Source organism: Photinus pyralis, unplaced genomic scaffold, assembly GCF_008802855.1.
Source record: "Photinus pyralis isolate 1611_PpyrPB1 unplaced genomic scaffold, Ppyr1.3 Ppyr1.4_LG3a, whole genome shotgun sequence".
Classification (NCBI taxonomy): Eukaryota; Metazoa; Arthropoda; class Insecta; order Coleoptera; family Lampyridae; genus Photinus; species Photinus pyralis.
In genome coordinates, this window is record NW_022170509.1 from 895,213 (window position 1) to 915,217 (window position 20,005).

A 20,005-nucleotide genomic window follows, 5' to 3' on the forward strand; every position below is an offset into this window, starting at 1 on the left:
GTATTTTCATATTAAAATATTCACACATTCATTTATACCTCAACGTAATCATTACACTTATACTTATCCAAATCAATTCCTACTTTTTCGATCAGACTTCTTAATCAAAAGTTATAGACTAGAAACCAATTTGAAAAAAAATTCAAAGGGCTGTAACTTTTGAACTTTTGAACTAGTAGCCCAATCTTGGAACTGTTTGAAATTATGGATTCTACAGGCCACATTCTATAAGAAATTTTTTTTCCGGGTCGATCTGAGACAATTTTTTTTTCGGGGCTCAAAAAAAGGCAGTGTATAACCTTCCTTTTTTACCAAAAATCGACTACACCAAAATTTCTCGGGAAAACACTTTTTCTTATTAATTTTGGTGCGTAGAATCCAAAACAATTCGTACTTTTTCGATCAGACTTCTCAATCAAAAGTTATAGACTAGAAACCAATTTCGAAAAAAAATTCAAAGGGCTGTAACTTTTGAACTAGTAGCCCAATCTTGGAACTGTTTGAAATTATGGATTCTACAGGCCACATTCTATAAGAAAATTTTTTTTCCGGGTCGATCTGAGACAATTTTTTTTCGGGGCTCAAAAAAAGGCAGTGTATAACCTTCCTTTTTTACCAAAAATCGACTACACCAAAATTTCTCGGGAAAACACTTTTTCTTATTAATTTGGGTGCGTAGAATCCAAATCAATTCGTACTTTTTCGATCAGACTTCTCAATCAAAAGTTATAGACTAGATGCAGATTCCACTTCTTCAGGCTCTTCGACGTCCTCTAGTGGTAGTGGGTCGTCTGAGATTACCGACTCGTAGTTCTCGTCTTCCGCTTTACCTGATGCATGGGTACCCTGAAGAGACGACGTGGCATTTAGGCACGATGAAAATCAGGTAAACCTTCTCTACCCGACACTTAGGAGTTAGGACACACGAGAGAATATTATATTCGTATACTTAATTATAAAATTTTTTTGACATAATACTTCTTGTTGTAGGTCTGAAGAACGAATTCTGCGTCTGTGTCATGGAACATCGTGCCTAAATGTGACCGTCGTCGTTTCAGGGTACACCCTTGCAGGTAAAGCGGAAGGCGAGGAGAACTACGAGTCGGTAATTTCAGACGATCCACTAGCACTAGAGGACGTCGAAGAGCCTGAAGAAGTGGAATCTGCAGAGGATAATGATAACGTTGAGGTATAAATGAATGTGTGAATATTTTTAATATGAAAATACTGTTTTTACGTGAATAAATGGTACATAGAAATACTTTGTTTTACAATGAATATTTCCTCACACATGAAAGTTGAAGGTGAAAGGTGACTTTACGCTAACTCTTCAGTTACCTATCTCGTATGAAATTGCACGAAGAGCATTTTCAGCTAAACATATATCATCTAGCCCTGAAGGTCGCGATATATTTGCAAAAAACCGCAAAAAAACACGAAAATTGATGATTTTCGCCTCCTTTTATGAATTTTCTAGGCTAAGAGGTACACCTAGGCTAACTTCTGGGTATCTACCTTGCATGAAATTTCCCGAGAAATATTTTCAGCTAAAAATATTTCATATAGACCTCATAGGTCGCGAGATATCAGCCAAAAAGAGCGAAAACACGGTTTTTGGGGGATGGTGGGGTGGCTGGAGCCTTTAGCACAGGGTCTGGAGGGTGGGATTTTTAATATGTTGTTTCTGACACCTAACTGAACATATTCCACCATTTTTTTCTTTTCCGCCTCAAAATGTCCAGTTGGATGTCTTTATCGCCTAGACTATACGTCAATTCTCGCCGAGGATTTAAGCTCTCAGCACTCAAGAAATTATTGTCTGCGCAAGCGTGTTTCAACCGTGTTTGTTAACATACGAATGTGTGTATTAAAATAACATCTTCGTTGAATAAATGTTGGAATCCGTTCAATATGCATATGTCTCAATCTATTCTTCAGGTCCCAACACTTTTTCAACGAAGTGTTTTTTAAAAAATTTTTATTTTTGCCTTTTCTGTATTTTCTCGTTCGTGGCCGTATTCGTAGAGGAGTGAATATACGGGAGCTTTTTAAAAATTGAGCGCGGGGGCGACGGTTTCACCACTTACCTATATTATCTTCCACCCTTTTCATATGTTTTAAAATCAGTTTAGGGCTTCCTTGAAAACCACATGGGGCCCACAAACTGAGAAAAAAATCGCTTATCCGAGATAAACAGTCCACTAAATCAATACCATATTTGATACAAGAAATTGAAAATTATAAAAAAAAAGTTGTTTTTTGCAAGTTTTAATAGGATCCTAATTACAGAGTAATATACCGAATTAATGAAAATACAAATTGCCGCAATCCGCATGGGAGTCTGTTTGGAAGTTTTTGATAATTGTATGCATCATTATTCAAACTCATAAAGGGTACCAATTAGATCTAGTGAATGGTAGAGTAATAGTCTTAGTTATTATGCCAGCACGTGGGAAATTTAGTCTTATTTTCACGTGCGGTGATGTTTTTGCTATTATACAGAAGCGCAACGATTCCAGTCTGATGCTAAAGAGTGCTGAACAAAGAAAAGCTTCGCTGATTCGAAAGTGGCACTTGACGAGTGCCGACAGAAGTGATTATTTCTTTCTCTCCTTCGCTCCCTTCTTTTTTCCGTGATGTAATTGTAGGGAAAAAAATTACAGACAGGCAGAGATTTTATTTGACCTGGTGCTTCAAAAAGTGTATTTCCGTCAAAAAAGTAGGGGCCTCATTTTTTATCCCATTACAATTCGGCGCTTACTAACGTGAGGGTGGTAAAACGCAATTGATGCAAATCAAAAACAGTATCGGACCGAGAAGTGAACCCTGCAGGATTCCACACATAATTTCCTTAAGTTGAGATGTTAAGCAAAAAAAAATCCACACATTGAACACGATCACTTAAATATGATTTCAATAACCAAATTCCAATTGTGCATTTGTGCTCACAGTTTGTGCCTTTTTAGGTTTAGAAACATTTCGTATAACCAAATAGGACCTAAGCGAACGCTTAGCCCCAAAAAATTAAGCTTTTTCATACTGAATCGACGACGGTAGTGCGTAGTACTCCGATTGTGCTTAATTGTCCTTTTGCACTCACAGTCTGTGCCTTTTTTTAATTTGGAAAAATAAAATGGGGGTTAAGTTGAACGCGTAGCCTCCTTAAATGTTTTATACTAAACGACGGTATTTGATACTACCTCGATTGTGCTTATATGCTTACCATTCGTGCCCTTTTGGTTTTCAGAAATATTTCGAAAAATCAAAGAGTGGTTCAGTGAACGCTTAGCCCTCCAAAAATAAAACTTTTTTACACTTAAACGACCTTCATTACTCTTAAATCGGTTTGTACATTTTTGGCTTCGGAAAATACTTCGAAAAATCCCCTCAAATTAAACTTCTTCAAACTTATTAATTTCGATCGTCTTAAATGCCTCTTTTCTAACCCAAATGTTTTGAAAGTCAACACGTATTGTCTGCAATTTTTCCTCCATTGTTATATGAGAAAATTTTAACTTGTTAAACAATCTACTTATGTTCGTTCAGTGAATCGCCCAATTTGTATACAAAATTGTTTGAGTTTGAGTATAAAAGTTTAATTTTGAGGGAAGAGGCGTTCAACTATCCCTCATTAGAATTTTCCAAATATCACCGAAATTCAAAAAACCAGACTATGACCATAAAAGTACTCTGCGATCCCGTTGCCAATAAAAATTCCAATATAATAGCACAAAATTGAATTTTTTATGAAACCTCAACTCCACCAAAACAGCATCCGTTCTGACTCATCCATAACAATTGTACCTAGTGCAAGATTTTTAGGCTGTGTTCTCGATAGCCGTCTTCTTGGCTTGGGACCTGGAATAATGTCTTTAAGATGCAGAGAAAAGCAATACGTGTACTAGCTGAGCTAACTTTTCGAGAGGACTGTCGTAATGCCTTTGTTAACCACCAAGTGCACACATTTCCCGCTTTATACATTTCAGAAGCTGTTTGTTATGCAAAAAACAATTTTTCATTATTCGAGCAGCACTCAGATTATCATTCTTACGATACGTGCAACAAGGATAAATTTCAAATCCGTTATTGCAGACTTTCCCTCACTCAAAAGAGAGCCATTTATCAGGCGCAAGCACTCTTCAGCTGTCTTCCAAACTACGAGTAATTTTTTTACTCGTAGCTTCCAATGGATATCAAAGCCTTACCGCCTTTTAAATTTCAATCTACAGAAACACATTTCTTTCTGCAGAACGCGTTCTACTCATGCAACGAATTTATTAAAACCATAAAGGCATCCACTGTTAGACCTATGTGTTAATATATGTGTCGTCTTATCTTGTTATATACACTATTTGTAAATTTGTTTCTATGTTTTTGACGACTGTAAGTGTTTTGCACATTAGCAAGATTTATGTTTTATTATTATTATTATTATTATGCAGGAGATATTTAATTCATTTGGATACTCAGTGTGTCCAAGATAAGGATAAACAGCATGGGACCCGGGAAGTACATACTGTGTTGAGTACTTAAGTCTTTTTTTACGAATACAACGATGTATGGCAGATTCTTTATTATGTAATTTAAAGGAACCATCAATGTTAAAAATTGTTTATTATTTAAATCGGAAAAAGGCTTTTTTACCCTTTTGGTGTAGTAGGCGGTGATAAAATGTCAAAATAATTAATTGATGGTTCCTCAGAATCCTATTGTGTTATACCATCATTGTATTCGTAACAGGAAATGCTATACTCAATACAGTAGGTATGTACTTTTTTCAGGTCCAAATAAAAATATGAAGTTGATGATGGTTTCTCAAAGCCGAAACGTTACAATGAAAGTTTGTGGGCACCATCTTGTAGAACTTAAAAAGTGCTTATAAGAAAGTGTCATTTGTTTTTTGATACCTTTTCAGACAGTCAGAAAAAAATTAAAACGAATATGGTTAATTTGGATATTTTTTCGAATATCTTCGGAAAGGATCGGAATTTTTGAATTTTTATCATTATTTTACTAAGCCCTAAAATACGTAACTTTCTTTCTAATTTAACCGACTAGGTATCTCGTTTGGCTTCCGATTTCCCCATTGTTCATTCTTATCTTGGACACACTGAGTTTTGTTAATCGAATCAAAGTTACATCAAGTACAGACTGCACTTATGCTTTTTACAGTAGCTACCCGTAGCTCATTAAATTATATTTCATTAGGCATAGAAGTGCTGATTTCATCTGCAATATCACAAAAAAGTTATTAAATTTTTCAGAAGAAGAAAATTGTCGGTTCTTAAAGTAAGAAAACCTTAGGGATTGAAAATGGTGGATAAAATTAATAAAACTAGCATTTTTTTGGTTTCGTATTCGGGCGCAAAATTTGATTTCACCGATCACGCACTACTTATCTTATTCAATGTCGTAAGCACTCGAGGAGCGAAATTGTATAACACAATTTTCCTCGCATACGTCAAGTACCTTACACACTGGGTTAACAGTAAGTAGCAAATACGTCTTCCAAATTTTTATGAGCAACCGATTGAGATTAAAATAAATTTATCTTGTCCGGTAAACAAAGACACACTGCCGACAATATTGGCATTTTTCCCATTTTTGAGTGGTATAAATATAACTGCAGACACCGACAAACAAATTTCTTTCGCTTATTTCGTTTTTGAACATCCACAGATCGTATACAGTCATTACCTTGGTACAAAGAACCTTTAGATTATCGATAGTTTAGATATAATTCATTTGTGAAGGTGGAGAAATGACAGAAATGGAAGAACTAAAATATTAATGTGATTGAATATTAAAGAACGCCACCAAAATAAACCCCATTTTGAAGCTTCAATTTTGACAATCAATCCCCATTAAAAAAAATGGCAAATTATGAATGGAGTCATTTCGGGGAGGTTATCTTCATCAATATTTTGACACGCTGAATGTATGCGGTCCTTCTGGACGAAAAAGTTTGAATCGTAAATGTGCAAATAATCTGCGATTGAATATGTTTTATATAAAGGAAAACAGTACGTAATCAAAATATTGAAACTCCAACGAAGACTGTAATTCAATTTTGTGCATATTGTGTGGTTGACTAATCTTATTTGCCAATTACCTGAAAGAGAAAAAGAAAGACTTGGTAACGCGATCATCGTCATGCCAACGACAGTCTCGGCCATGACCAGAGCTATCGGTAGTACGCATCTGCAATCAATAGGTAGCGAGTGACGCACATGAGGGGCCTCCACCCCTTCACGAAGGCCACGTGGGGGCGCACGTGTTCTTTAACACAATTCACACAGCTGGAGATACAAAATGATTATTTCAATTAGTAGCTCTTTCTGATAACAATTTTACTCGACTTTGCGGTTACCGGAAGCGTCACCAGCTGGCTGCATCTTTCGCATATCTTTCACTTTTTTAGCACAGGATCCTGCGAGTGAAATAACGTAAGCATAAAAAAAATCAAAAAGCTAAACAGACAATTTTACACCCTAAAAACCACAACTTGCGTAGCGCTGGACTGCAATTTGTAGTTACTACAAGTACGAAAGATTCATGTTAAAACGTTCGAATTCATTCAAATTATTACCATTTTGTAAAAGATAAACTGTTTTAGGCCGTAGGGCTGTCGAAAGAGTGATATTCAAATGTAGGTTAATTAGGCAACGTTGAAATTGAAGATTTGCTCCAAGGGGATTAACATTTAATCTGAAAAAACAATTTCTGTAAACCGCACGTAATTACTGTAAAAATTAAGAAACAATTAGCAACTACTAGCTTCTGTGATGGTTTGAAAATCGTGTTTGTGGCAGATGAAGTATTTATTTTTTTAGCGAACTGAATGTGCGATCGAATTCAATTTATTCCGATCTACCACGGTAAAAAGGGATGGAGATCTGCGTGCATTAAGGATGGACGAGATAAAATGAAAACTGGTCAGGGAAAAATTATGTGCATTCACAATATTTTCGCAGAAAAGAGCCTTTGCACGTGCTTTGAAATATAGAAACATAAAATAATCACGTGCAAACTCTGAATAATGGTAAATATGCAAATGGATTGACCAGTGCTGTTTAGACACTCGTTATATCAAATAATTTCATTAATATTTAATCTAATCAAACGTTTTTTTGAATATTTAGCATCAAAAATTTGTGGGTGAATCTTAAGGGAGATCGACATTCTGGAGTAGTGTTTTCGAAGTACTATGTTTAAATTAAAAGCACAAATGATGACAGTCAACAGTTCTCAATATTACAGTTGAATTTGGAAGTATTTATTAATAAATAAAATTAGTAGGTATTTTGTGCTGTATTTGTCATATCACATATTTTCTTTTACTTTCAATTCACGTTGCCAAAACGCGCTCTTGTAATGGAGTGGGTTACATACCGCTGGAGGCACGTGTTATTGTCAAAATTAAGAGCTAAAACTATTTTCCCGATTTCTTTTGATGAATTCGGAGGACGTTGGAGGCGAAGGAATGTTGACTCTCCTAAAGATCACTCCAGCAATACCCTTATGTGAATGACATTTAAGTTAATTCCCACTAAATAAAATAGATAGCCCTTAATTTGTTTAGCGAGATTGAAAGCCGTCTTTTCGGCCCTTTGGAATTAGATGTTTCTATTTATTTTGCCGGATTTGATTTTTATTAATTTTCGACTTTTCAATTCTTCCTAAACACATTCGGTAACTGCGACCCTTATTATGGAACTTTAAGATTTAAGAGATGTTCACTCTTTGGTTAATGACTTACGTTTGATATATCCATTTCTAAAAGAAAGATATATAACAATAGAGCATTGTAAACGTGTTTCCTTAGAAACTGACGTTTTAGTTTTAGCTTCCTCCATACAATCAGGTGATGAAGAATATGCTACCGATGCCTCCCACACGTTCCAGTAATTTAAAAAATCGTTGCCTGAATGTAGGCAACGATCTGATTAATCACTTTCAATCTTGTACAGTGGAATTCCGATAGATACTACCCTCGCCTTGAACGTATTCATCAGCTAATTTCAGAATTCATCCCAGAGTTTCTATGTTTGCAAGGCAAAGATGCCTTAAGTATTTATCTGTCTGTAATTTACTACGAAACGCCATACAATTATGGTCCCTAAAAATCGGTTTTAATTTCTCACTCAGTAAATCTAAAGTAATTCACTTCAACAGGAGATTATAAGTACCAGCCACCTAGTGAACCGTTATAATTAGTTGCCAATCTTAAAGTCCTTGGTGTCATCTTCGACAAAAGACCCACTTGGAGACTCCAAATAGCTCAAACGAAGGGAAACTGTCCCAAAATATTTAAAATCACTACCGACCTAACCAAAATAATCCCAACTCATGCTGCAAACAATCCTCCATGGACCAAAATATTACCTCATACCACAAGTTTGGAAGAATACAACCAGAAAGAAACTCCCAGCATCCTCATTAGGCACACTTTTAAAAATAATAATAATAATAATAATTTCAAGCTCTCAAAACCGTCACACCAGATACCAAGTTAGCAACGATTTGCATGGACTCTTTCTCATCAATACATACCATTAAAGACATAAGTATACACTTAAAATCCAATAGTCCAAAGTATACTAGAAACTTGCCACAAACTTATTACTGAAGCCACGATGATAAAAACTATTCTGGATCAACTCCAGACAACCTTGTAATCCACAATTACACAAATGACATCTAGAATCATGGCAAAGACTGGGATGTTACTTCCAAACTTCACTACATTCAGCCCAGCATCAACTCAAAAATACCACAAATGAAAAAAGAGACAAAATTGTAATTCGAAGGCAAGAATTAAGTCATACTCGTATCACCCAGCGTCCAACATATTATATTGATAGACTGCAATCATCTCCGATCGAAGAGTCTGCAACATAACCTTAATGGTTAATAGTGTACCTTTGCATAATGTAATTAATTTCCTAAAAAACTGTAATTTGTATCATCTTGTATAATGTTATTGTTCATGTGTCAATGACCAAGTTGTCGACAGGTAAATTAAAAAAAAATTAAGGGCATTCGAACACCAATATTGTGAATACACAAGAACCCTTAAATAATGCAAAAAATGACTCGGTCGTTTTTCTTGGGGAAACGTAATGGGGGAGGACAAGTTCAAGTACTACAACTGCCAGGTACGTTTAACCGACACAAGAACGGCCTACCTAAATTTCTAAAAACTCCCCAAGTTAAACTGACACGTCACCCATAGAAATCATTTGTGGATAAATTTTAATGGACGTTATTTAGACCTGATATGTGTAAATTTAATGTGAATCACTAGGCTTATCTAAAAAAAAACTATGTACTAAATTTAAAATCATTAAAAATAAATTGACCGTTTTATCGCCTAAAACATAGCTTTCCGCACACATGGATCTCAGGACTCCGTGGCTACAATTAATAGGATTCATCTACTTTGGTATCAAATGATAGTAGTAAAGAATTTTTTAACTATCATTTTCCCTCTTCCAACACTCCATTGTTGGGTTATTCGACTTGGAAGTTTTAACCCCAGCTACGGATACGCTCGCTCGACTTTGGCAAGTATGTAGAAAGGCCAAACTCAAAGGTCGTGATGGTGACCTTGGGAATTAAGTCAAGTTTAAATGTCGGTCTCACCTTTCCCCTTGATGAGTAGTCTTGGAAAATGGAAAGTAGATCAAGGCGAAGTTCAGTTACCTCAAGTTGTTTTTGATGACTTTGGGAAATAGGTAGAGTTGAAGCTCAAAGATCGCCATCTCCTGGTCGACTTTGGGAATTAAGTCAAGGTGAAGTTCACAGTTCGCCCATCTCTTTGTGGTGAGCTTGGAGGATAGCCCACGGTAGAGTTCAAAAGTTGCTCGCCGTTTAAAGGTTGCTCACCACGGTCATGGTCTTGAGGGGGTGATCGAGGTGAAGTGACAAGTTGCTCCCTCGCGCCATGACTTTGAATCAACGCAATGTCATTCGCTCTCCGGTGGTAACCATAATGAAACTTGACAATGTCAAATTCAAGGATGTACATTTATAATAAGAGCCTCTCTTACGAGTACAGTATTCAATATTCATTCTGTAAACATGCGCAACAACAGAGTTGTAACTAGAAGTGACGGAAAAGCCTTAACTATGCAGCAGAGGCGAAGAAGGAAGGAAAAATTAATCGGCCGGATGAAAGAGTTAAAATTTAATGTGGAGATACTCGAGACTAATAGAAAAATGAACACCTAGGTTGCTGATTGGCCGATCCGAAAGGGATTTTTCTAAATTTATTGCTAACTTTCCACGTGTCAAGATTGTCACATTATGGTCTGCAGTTAAGGTACATAATTCAATAACTAACATAGTGGAAATGCGGCTAGGTCAGGATTCTGAGATCTCTTTGGCTCTCTAGGCTCTAGGGATACTGTGTTAAAGACGAGAATATGCCATGAATGACGGGAAAAGTGTATTAATTGCTAGCACGTAGCACGTTTAAATTTACACAAAGAGAAAGTACAGCAGAAGTAGAGTCATTATAGAAGCTTTCCAACTTTATGTTCAGATGTGACCTGATGCTTGAATTCCGATACTGAAATACTAGCTTTCAAAGAGAGGAGTAGCAGCGGACGCAAAACGCATTGAATGACTCATCTCGTTAAAGAACATACAGAATGAATAGCATTGTACTTACTATCAATACTGTCGATTCAGATACATTGCGGATGTAGATTTGCAAATAAACATTGCTCTCGTTTTTAGGATAAATGAGTACTATAACTGGGATGGTGCGAGTACTAATTAGAAGTGCAAAAATAAGAGTTTTCTATCTACTGCTCAAAAAGTCAGTTTACTTTGGAGGTCAATTTATGTCTACCTATCAAAATCAACAAAATTACACAACATTACTTTCCACTCCTCCACTTCAGTACCAACTATAATCGACGAAGATATACAATGGGTCGTTAGGCACAAACCCAACCTTTTTTCGCTACCAAAAACCGCCACACTGTTCAAAGTTGGCCCTACAAGATATGCATCATATACACGAACGATTTTGTAAAAAAAATGAAGATTCCAAAATGCTTGGGAATGGCATGTTTTTTTTAACTTTTCGAAAAGTCAAAATGTGCACGAACAGCTGCAAATGAACCATACTTTACTTTCAATCTGAAAAAGAAAGTTTGAAAATTCTCAAACAGTGGACTCACCAAGATCGGTATGGCCAATTTGTTTCAGAATCGAATGTAAGTCGAAACTACTTCCTGTTTTTACGACGATCTAAATGCAACATAAAAGGATTTCGAATCTGTCCAAGTATTTACAATGTAAATAAATACCACAGCGGAAATTACAATAGATAGTCACGAGTTTAACGGCGTTAAATAAATACTACAGCCTCTTGATAATTAACAAATGATACCTAAACATTTGTTATTGTTGGTCATTCTTGTAAATAAATAGGAATACATACCTAAATTGGTAGGAAGTTACGTGACAATAAAGCTTGAATTCCCAATTTGTATCAGTGTTCCCTTTTTGTTGAATGTGGAATAAAATGTTCCTTTTTTATTTAACAAAATGCACTCGTGCAATTTTACCAATAATGAAAATGTTGGTTATTCTGTAGATTGCTAATGCCGTTGCGCACTTCAAAAAGAACGATCTAATAACAAGATGAAACACGTGCGCACCCACTAATATGCACTAAAAGCATATCCGAGTGGAGTTAATTGATTAAAGAGTTGGTTAGTTCCACACGTTAATAAAGTTTGTACTTACGTAAATGAAGTTTTCAACTGCTCACGATAGACCAGTTTTGTAAAACAAATGCTGCAAATGAAACAAAAAAAATCCACAGAATGATTCAAACAGAGTGTTTCACGTTTTCCCAACAAAATCAGTACACAAATAAGAAAATTAACGAAGCCATCTGCGGTTTTTGTCACATACCAGACCATGTCGGAATGATTTCCGCCCATTGACGAGGTGGATGAATAGTTTTTATAATTGTAATTAAAAATTTCAGAAATTATTTTCATGTTCAAATATTCTCAATGCCAATATCCTTACGTCGGAATAAGAATCTATTTCGCACTTCCCTTCAGGTATTTTCAATTGATTCAACAAAATCAAAAAGAAAAACCACCCACGCAAACCTACAAAAAGGGTCTCATATTTTACCTTTTCCTTGAATAAATTAAAATTGTCTGCAACTTCTTGTTGCGTTAATTAGGAACGTCTACACTCTACGGGGTGTAACACCTAAGACCCCTCGGATCATAATTCCTTTACCATAAAGGATATCGACAAAAATCTAGGAGCTTTATTGTAAAGAGTTGTTGATACGCCACTGGAATACAGCATGTCACTGGCGACAAGAAATATTTTAGAAACATGACGATGGTAATTGTGCACAATTTTTTTCGATATAGAATTATGATCCGAGGGGTCTTAAATGCTACACCCTGTATAAACTAAAATAATTAAAGATGGTTGTAAAAAATGAGCAGTAGAGGAAACTAAAACCAACATGTCTATAGGTCCAAAATGTTTCGTTACGCCGCAAAGGCCCAACTTTTTTCTCGGCAACCATAACACATAGAAGGTGGGAACTAACGACCTTTTGTAAAAACAATCTACATCACTGGAATGCAAAACAATTCTAATCCCGACGGAATTTACTGGTTTAAAAAAATTCTAGGTAGAATTTTGCGATTCTTGACCGGACAGCAGACATGAAATCTGCTGGGTACACTCTATGTTTTTAAGAACAAAACTACCCAACGGTATCCAACTTTGCAAAAAAAAAGTAAAGCGCACTTTTCCGACCAAATCTCTGCAGTGCATTGAAACATGCGCTCGCTTTGCGTAAAAGTTGCCGCACATTATACTGAAGTAATTTGTTATGACATGTGTTTTGCGCATCGGAAATTATTTTCAAATTTTCCAAAACTCCACATAGTGTTGCATCCATCATCTATTTGCGATGATAAAGAATATTATAGTATGTCTTCCGGAGACATAATATTGTAGCGAATATTCCAGAGCGACATCGGGGTACCATCAAGTCGGTAAAGGATTAGTCATCGGCGATAAGGAATAAAGGCGGATGTGTTTATTAAGAATGTTCTAAAAGTTTTAATTTTAGTCTCAAGATCGACGTCGAATTGAAATAGTGACATTCGGGCTCGTGTGTTATAAATCTGAGTACAAGCGAGTGAAATAATAATGAACTGTTATAAATCCATTTATTTAAGGACTGTTATACGTTCATTAATATATATGTCATTGACTTGCTCAGTCAATTCGCGCAACGATTTATTAAAACCAGTCACAAAATTTCAGAAAAAAATTGTCCCCATACAAAAAAGTTATGTGCTCCGCATGCGCAATCCATTTTATGACACGTCAGCTTCAATTTGCTTTTATAGGAACGTTCTTCCGCTGATATTTCAGACGAATTGGAATAAAAATAAGTCCGCACAAACGTAATAATTTTCTTGCATCACCTTCCCTTAAACATCTGTCTATATACAAAAAAAGTTCATATTGGATCATGTTTAATCCTGTTATTATGAGATCAAAGGACGACCCGTAGGGGCGGTCATAGGTAGCTTAAGGCAAGTGCAGTGAGCAAGGGGATTCGAGGTTTGGCTCGCGGACAGTGAGCTCAGCGCTATTTGTATGAGCATGAAGTTGAATATTTTTAGAGTGTAAAATAATTTAAGCGATCCATTTTGTTGCAAGTTAAGTCGAAATTGTGAATATTGTGATAACAATAGCGCGGTAAATAAGTTAGCCGCCGTTTCTAAAAACACCGATGGTGAAAACCGTAAAACAGTCCGCCACTGAGTTGCACCATAAATCGAAAACTTTCCATTTATTAATGATCGCCAAAGAAATGTAACGTATTGTTAAAAATTGCAGCGCATTGTTTCTTTTTTGCTTGCTGTAAGCTGGGCTGTTCAAAAAACCCCATCAACTACCTGAATTCTATTAGAACAGCCGAGCAGTGCAGTACATCGAACAAAATGCTACAGTGTGCTTACTAAAGTGTAGAGGTCGATTTTCTTTCGTATGTATGTTTATTTGTGCACTTTGCTCCTGGGCTACGTATCGACTCTAAAAAAAATTCTCAAAGAAATTTAAAGTAGGTAAAGTAAATTGCACAACTTCTTAATAACTTCACTGTATGCGTTTAGCAGTTTAGTCCAAACTTCAAATGCGCATATTTCGAAAACGGAGTGTCGGTAGAGCGTACTTACAACAAGAAAGTCGAAGGTAGGGACAAGATGTATCAGTGGAGTCGAAACTCAATATTTGAACTATACGTTTTTGAGTCGTTGGATGTGCTGGCAACATCCATGTGGGCACTATACATGTTGATTAATTTTGCCCAATTTTATTGCGCTAAGAATAAGAGCGAGGAGGTACATGCTTACTATCGTTATGAATCAAATCGCGAACTCCATTATCAATCAATTATTAATAAGTTTTTAAGAAGGCGGATATTGATGTTAACTAACGCGCCCAATAATTCTCGAATATGAAGTTAATTAAAATTTTTACTGACCTTTTATTATGTTCCAAATTGATGATGCAGATGAAACCAAGGAAAAGAGTTCTTTCATAATTTATCTGAAATAAAAAGGAAAACATATAAGTATTATAGTAATAAAAGATCGTTTTATAACATAAATGTCCAGTACTAGAGCCCTGTGGCACTCCGAATAGTCAAAGACAATTGGCCATTATATATAAAGACCACTACCCACTACTTATCAGTATATTTTGTAAATTTCGTAATTACACACTTAACGAAACATGAAAAATCGAAGAAATGCAGGGTGAACCGTCCTTTTTTTCGATCTTACAGAATACATTTTTACGCATAACCGCATTTGCCCGAACTGTCCCAAACGTAAATATTAAGTTAACATAAAGTGAAACTAATGCATTTCGTATGAATATATTGACATATTTATAATCTTTGATTGATGAACCGAATTAGCCACTTCAGTTTAATTGAATTTGTTCTAAACTTCAAACTCTACATAAATAAATTATTAGCTGCTTTCTAATGCTTATTTGTTGTTCGTTCGTATATCTAAGGGAGTGAAAAACAATACCGTATTGGCAGTCCAATAGCTTCAAACAATTTTCGTAAGGGTATATGCCCAATCAGGCTCTCAGCGCATTACACGATATCTACTGATACAATGAATCAAATATTATTACATCCGGCTCATGCTGTCAACCAAATATCAACCTCTATTGTGGTGTGTCACAGGGATCTGTGTTAGGACCAAGTAAATTCAGATTGCAAAAGCAATTATCACACTTCGCCCTCCTAAAACATTAAATGTAACCCATAGAGCGTTGGTTCAGTTCACTCTTGATACGATACTCATAAAAAGAATTTGCCTGTAATTACGGAAAAGGCCCGAGTTAAGGCCTTTCAAAACATATGTCTCTTGCCAAACATAAAATTGACACAATGCGTTTGGTAACTCAGCAAACGTAATTTGCGAATGAATTCAGTTTCTACACAGCCTCCCCTAAAAAATATTGGCCAAGACAGAGAAGGCCAACAAATTTCACATAAGTATAATAAACGCACAATAAAAAGATACAAAGCACCCTCAGTGCGTATTATTCCTCCAAAATGTTATACAGATGGGGCACTTACCATTTTTGAGATTGATCAAGCGCCTACAATTTAAATTATCCTCGGAGTGAAGACCAAGAGCACAAAGGAATCTGGTTTTGTATGAAATTTTAGGAAAGCTCGATATTTCAGAAAATATTGGAAAACCTTATGGTCAAAACGTGCACAATTGATATAATTTTAATTCCATCCTTTCACATAAACAAAAGGCGAAATTTTGGCTTTCAGTTACAATTAAAAATAATTTTGAACTGAAGAAAGAACAAACACCTTACGAAGAAGCCAAATTCATTCATATACCGGTTGTAGATAACGTGTAGATTACAAACAGGATGCTCCACGACGGATGCCGGCTATCTTTATCTCGAAAAAAAAGACCTGGGAATATTTTGAAAATTTGTACTTACGTTGTTGATAAGAAGAATTCATCTACTATATTTTCAAGTTGGGGAGACTTTCGGTTAAATAGGAAGTTGTTTCAAATGAAACACTCTATATACCATTTCATTCTACGTAAAATTCTATAGCATTATAAATTATATTACTTGTACATGCATGTTATTATTTACCTAAGTAATTGGGACTAGTTTTTGTTTAAAAATTTTTCGAATTTTTTTTAGAGAGCAACTGAATCTCGCCGACGCGACGGTTTAGAATTGAGGCACAGGGTAAGACCTTTTCCACTTTCACATAATTTTTTTCAAAAAAATCAAATTCTTGACTGGCCATTTGCCAAATGTCATATTTTTTTAAACTTTCAAATGGCACACCCCTCAACAAATTATAGTTCGAATAGCCAAAACTGCAACATTTCCAGCGATACCGAAAAAGACCCAGCGAGTGCAGGTTGCGGCGAGGGGTTGATCACGAGGGAAATTCTTGTCCATCAGATAGGAAATTTCGGGGAAAATAGCTGGGAAATAGGTAGGAATATTAAAGGAAACTCTGGAGAAATATTAGTATATTTTAAGGAAATAGAAAGATTCAAAGGAATGAGGAGATTCTCGGGAATTATTACGAAATTTTGAGGAAACCTAGAGGAAATGATAAGGAAATAAAAGGTTTCCATAGGGAAGTAACGTTACGCATTTCACGTTAGTTCGGAGAAATTTTGTGTAAATTTGGGAAAATTTAAGGCAATGTTAGAAATGTTAGGGTAATTAATTCTCTAAAATACGTTGCGACCAACTCCGAGGGTTTGATCCCGAGGGAAAGTTTTGTCCCTCATATAGGAAATTTGGAGGAAATAGCTGGGAAATATTGGGAGTTTTTGGGGAAAAAGAGAAAATTTTAAAGGAATGAGGTAAATTTAAGGCATAGCTAGAAATCTTGGGGAAATTAAGTAAAAGAATTATGATCCGAGGAGTCTTAGATGCTACACCCCGTATACCTTTGCATTCACTAATATTACAAATACCTATCTAATTAAAATCTTTGAAATATCCAACTGACATATTGAAATGCCCACTGTCATTACTTCACTTCTTCACATTCTTCCTTTCCGCCCACAAAAAGCTACGCTAAAAACGACTAAAAAGAAAATTCCAATGTTGGATGTTAGGACTAGGGATTTATACCATGAGACTAACAAGTGGGAAATTAGTTTTTAAAATTTCGTAAAATTTGCGCCAAATTGTCGAATGAGATCGGCTAACAAATGATCTTGAATGGTCGAATAGTAGGTCATTGTTTAATGTTGCATCTTTTTAAATAATGTTGGGGGTCGTTATTTTCATGTTCAAAGATCAGATACCAGATTTCGTTGAGATTAGAATTTCTTATTCGCACCACTATTTAGGGGTGTCATTTCGGGGTAACATTTTGACAAAATCAAAATAGTTGTACCAAAAAACCTACGCAAGAACACTAGCATGTTAAAGATGCATAGAAAAAATCACGGGAAAGAGAATTTTGGAACTTTAAACGAAAATCACTTTAGGCACTTAAAAATAATAATAATAATTTTATTCAGTTAATAATAGCAAATTACCATCCAAATATTCCTGGTGGTTGTAAAAATTTTGGGTTTACTTAGGTAAGTACTTAATTTATTTCGTTCTGGAGTTATGATGCGGTGGATGCGGAAAGATGAGACTGGGAGAACAGACACACAAACAACAAAAGTGTCCGCTATTTCTCAGCATACTAGTAATAGTAATAATACTGTTAATTAAAGTTAATAGGGTCAAATCAAAAAGCGTTTTGGTTACGACCTTTAATCCAATATTAATTGCAATCATCCCTCCTAAAAGAGCAGGAACATCGTAGCATTTTACCGAAATTTGCATATTTAGTTGACCGTCTTTACATAAGTATTCAAATATACGTGATGTGCAACTGATAAATGGCAAAATTGTTTCACAAACTGTCTTAATGGCATTTCGCATCTCATTAACATTGTATAAAAGCGTGCACTTACGCTGTTTTTTATCTTCCTCTTGTGAAACTCCCACGGCCACAATAATTACCGAAAGGAAATATCACACCCGTTTTGAAGCACCTTAAAACGTATATGGCCAGCCACATTCTGAGGCCAATGCAAAAAATGTGATTAGTGTACAATACAAATACGGGCTTTGTTGCACAGCTGACAGAGCAAGACTATAACTGATAAGAATGTTTAAGAATTAAGACGAAAGCATAATATCATCACTTTTGAAGCGTACCTGGTATTCATTTTCTTCTGTTCGAATTTCAATTACGTATTCCGCACCACCATTTCTACTTATTCTTTTTGCTTAGCAATTAAAATTTTATTAAAGTGACACATACTTGCGCTACGAGTGGTAATTTTACGGATTATAGTCATAATTAATTCTAGTGGGCGTTCCCCGAAAAACTTGCATAAACACGCATACTAGATTTGCCCTGCCTGCAGGAGTTCAAAACCATATCCGACAGGAATCTGTACAGGCGCAACCCTTAGTAAAAAATACCGACGAATTAAAAACTAATCTTGTATATCAAGCAATTTAGAAATTAAATATTAACGTGATTATTGTTTTAATGTCATTCGATGACATCATTGTATATCCTTTTCGGATTATACTTTAAAGCTATTAGGAAATAATTAAATGCGATTTAGAAATAGCTTAATGAACGGGCACTACTTCGATTGAGACACGGCTAATTTCCATAAATCTTTTCAATTTCAGTGTAAAAATGTCAAATGTGTCAAATTTTCGGAAAAAATTAACACGCTCTTCCAATTTTGTGGAGTTGTCCGATTAACTTCCTTGTAAGAATTGTCGGATAGGGCTAAGAAAACCCTCATCCTTTTTACCGGACTACATGATGTGGGGTCGGCGACATCTGGGCGCCATCCCTGAGGGTGTTTACAACGTGGTGAACGGGACGTCGGAAGTGGGTACCGGCAAAGGGAATGTGGTAGCCTTTGACAAGATCTTACTGATGGTGGAGTTAAAACTGGCTAATAGAATACTGTTGCAGTTTAAAAGGTTATTTTAAATCTAGATCGGTGTAAGAGCATCACTGGCAAAAAAATGTATAATAAAAGTATTGATTTACCCCAAAAAGCCGCATCTCGTTGAGAAATATATAAAAAATGGCTTTAAAAATTTTTGTTATCGTAGCGTCGTTGTCAGACTTCACAATAGTCACTTTTCGGGAATAATCCAAAAAAATTAGGAAAAATTGAATTACGTGTGAAGATATTTTTTTTTAAATTTCAGCATTCCTTCCATTAAAAGCAAGTCGATTCTTTACGATAAACATTGCAAAGGTTGAAAGGGAGTACTCACAAAGGGAAAATTATAAATGTCGACGGACGTATCCGTCAGTTGGATCAAAACTTCCAAGTGTGAATATCACCTCCTCTAAGAACCAATTTCACCATTATATTGAATTTGCTTCGATGTATATCAATAACATCATTTTTGTGTTAACAAGAGGGAAACGATTTTTCACTTGCCATCAAAAATTCAAGGCGGACACAAGGCATTGAAACACCATATGAAACATTTTTTGCGCAATTTGGACAGTATTTTCAAAATTCCTACACTTTTTGATTCCAAAATGTATTAACTATTTTTAAAATATTTCTAAAAGCTCCTGCACATTTGCGACACATTTCTGAAAGATTTCCCTCCTATTTCCACCACTTAGGTATAAAATATTTCTTAATTTATCTAAACATTCCAAAATATTGTTTTTACATCCGTTTAAAATTTTCCGAAACATTTCCAAATTCTTTAAAAATTATGTACACATTTCTACACATTTCGAAAATTTTGAAACGTGTTAAATATTTCCTTCCCACTATTTCCATTTTTGAAGCATTTTTTAAAATCGTCTAAGCTAAGCTTCTACAATTTCTTAAATGTGTGCTCGTTC

The 20,005-nt window shown here is 35.5% G+C and overlaps 1 protein-coding gene across 6 annotated transcripts in view; it reads right to left on the reverse strand.

Annotated features, from left to right (window-relative positions):
• The window catches only part of LOC116165947 (myocyte-specific enhancer factor 2), a 58,099-nt gene that overhangs the window by 27,507 nt on the left and 10,587 nt on the right, over positions 1–20,005 (reverse strand). For all 6 annotated transcript variants that reach the window (XM_031480725.1, XM_031480719.1, XM_031480727.1 and 3 more), the window contains exon 3: positions 14,558–14,622. The gene's annotated coding sequence lies outside the window, so the exon portion shown is untranslated. The remainder of the gene's footprint in view (positions 1–14,557; positions 14,623–20,005) is intronic.